The 2,286-nt window shown below is 36.1% G+C and overlaps 1 protein-coding gene across 2 annotated transcripts in view; it reads right to left on the reverse strand.

The window, feature by feature from the left end:
- Positions 1-1,188: 1,188 nt before the first annotated feature.
- The window catches only part of LOC122254635 (tubulin alpha-1C chain), a 59,713-nt gene continuing 58,615 nt past the window's right edge, over positions 1,189-2,286 (reverse strand). For both annotated transcript variants that reach the window (XR_015191172.1, XM_043018436.2), the window contains one exon: positions 1,189-2,286. This exon is cut by the window's right edge and continues 532 nt beyond it. The gene's annotated coding sequence lies outside the window, so the exon portion shown is untranslated.

Consider the following 2,286-nt stretch of genomic DNA (forward strand, 5'->3'; position numbering starts at 1 on the left):
ATTTTATATGCGATTTGTTGGTAGACATTGATGGGATACCAATTTTCGATAGAAATTTCCCTGGATTACATCATGGGTCGAATATCGTAAATATTATTGAGAGAGAGAGAGAAAGAGAGAGAGAGAAGGGGGGAAGGAGAGAAAGAGAGAGAGAAGGGGAGGAGAGAGAGAGAGAGAGAGAGAGAGGGGAGGTGAGCTAAAGAGAGAGTAGAAGAGAGGGAGAGAGAGAGAGAGAGAGAGAGAGAGAGAGAGAGAGAGAGAGAGAGAGAGAGAGAGAGAGAGAGAGAGAGACACGAAAAGCATTAAAAATGCACACTGGAATCACAAGTAATCCATCAGTATTAATATCAATGGATTTTATGACGTAGGCCTATAATAAAAAATGTTATCATGATCTTTATAAAACTTGTTGATAAGAGTTCTATACTGTATGGCCAAATATTTAATGATGAGACGAAAAGGGAAAAAGGAATTTATCATAGCTTCTATTCTACATTATTCCTCTTTGTCTTTATTCTCCTTCTCTTTATTTCTGTTGTTTGTACTTATCCCTGCTTATTCATTTATCCCCATTCTCTGTCGATTTTGTATCTTTATCCCTGTCTGTCTGTCTCTATGTATATCTATCTGCCTATCTGTCTATTCTCTATCAACACTTTATCATATTTAGAATATCTCTTTTTCTATTATTATCGTCATCATTGTCTCTGTAATTACACTGGTCATCTATCATTTTTTTATACTTCCTTTTTTTCTCCTTTTTGTTCTCTTGTTGTCATCGGAAATCAAATACTTGAAGCATGTTTACTGTTGCTTACTCTCGGTTGGGGATCATTGATGTTGCGAATGAATAAATTGAATATTAAGTAATATTATATTTGATTATATTGATGATAGAGAGGGTGGGGGGCAGAGAGAGAGAGAGAGAGAGAGAGAGAGAGAGAGAGAGAGAGAGAGAGAGGGAGGGAGAGAGAGAGAGAGAAGAAAGAGAGAGAGAGAGAGAGAGAGAGAGAGAGAGAGAGAGAGAGAGAGAGAGAGAGAGAGAGAGAGAGAGAGAGAGAGAGAGAGAGAGAGAGAGAGAGAGAGAGAGAGAGAGGGGGGCAGAGTGAGAAAGAGAGAGAGAGACGAACCATCAAACACGAAATCCTCATCAACAGACTAAGGAAAGAAAAAACAAAATCCAGCACAGTCCCTTTTCATCATTTTATTGAGCAAAATTTTGGACGGACAATATCACAGACAGTGAAAACTTGATAGGTGATAGAGCCACATCAAAGACAACGGAGAGGCGAGGTCGTGCTGACTAGGAGGAAAAGACAGACCTTCGCTGACCTTTCCTGACCTCCAAACACCTGACCTCGTTAGGTTAAAGTGTTCCAAGAACGTGCTCATTAATTAACTCGGGGGTGAAGAGAGAGAAAAGAAGGAGACGGAAAGATGGAAAGTTAGTAAAGGAAGTTAGATGGAGAGACTAAAGAAAAAAAACATAAATATTTGAGAAATTGGATTAGGTTAACTATAAAGGGAAAACGAGAAAAAGAAAATGAAGGGAATAGGAAAGAAGGAAAAAAAATGAAAAGAGGGAAGAATAAGACGATAATAAGCAAAGAACAATACGAAAACGGTGACCAAAAGAAGAAAATAAGAGATGAAATATGAACAAATAGGAAGAAGAGAATAAAAAGACCATAGCAGAGATAAAGAAGAGTTTGCAAATGGCTAAGTGTTCCGTGGTGCTCTTGATAAAGCTTACACATGTGCGTCAAATATACAACTCTTACTTAGATCTTCACAATCCTTAAAATATGTCTTCTATAGGCCTACTTTCACATATAGATAAAATATACAAGAAGTTCTCCTTTTTCAACGTAAAGATCTTTACAGTATAACAGGAACTACAAATTGTGAGTGATCATTCTTTCTCTTCCTTTCTTTTTTCTTAATCGTAGCGTGTCTATATATATCTACGTCAAGGTTAATTACGACTTTATTCGGTGTTTTAGAAACTGAAACTTACCATACGAAATACAGATTCAAAATCACAAATCATTACTGTTATATCTTGCACTAGACTAAAAAAAAGAACAAAGCATGGTTGCCGTGTTCATATATATATATATTTTCTTTATTTTTTTTTTCTGATTTCTGATTCAGATATAATGCTATTGTAAGGCGGAAGTAACAACATTAATTTGAATACAATCTTAAAAGGAAAAGTTTTTTTTTTGTGGAATCTGAAGGTGACACAGTTGCTGGAAGAACGGTAGTGTTTTAAATAAATAAATA

The sequence above is a fragment of the Penaeus japonicus genome, unplaced genomic scaffold (assembly GCF_977035675.1).
Source record: "Penaeus japonicus unplaced genomic scaffold, GWHDUDI00000001_assembly GWHDUDI00000007, whole genome shotgun sequence".
NCBI classification, from domain to species: Eukaryota; Metazoa; Arthropoda; class Malacostraca; order Decapoda; family Penaeidae; genus Penaeus; species Penaeus japonicus.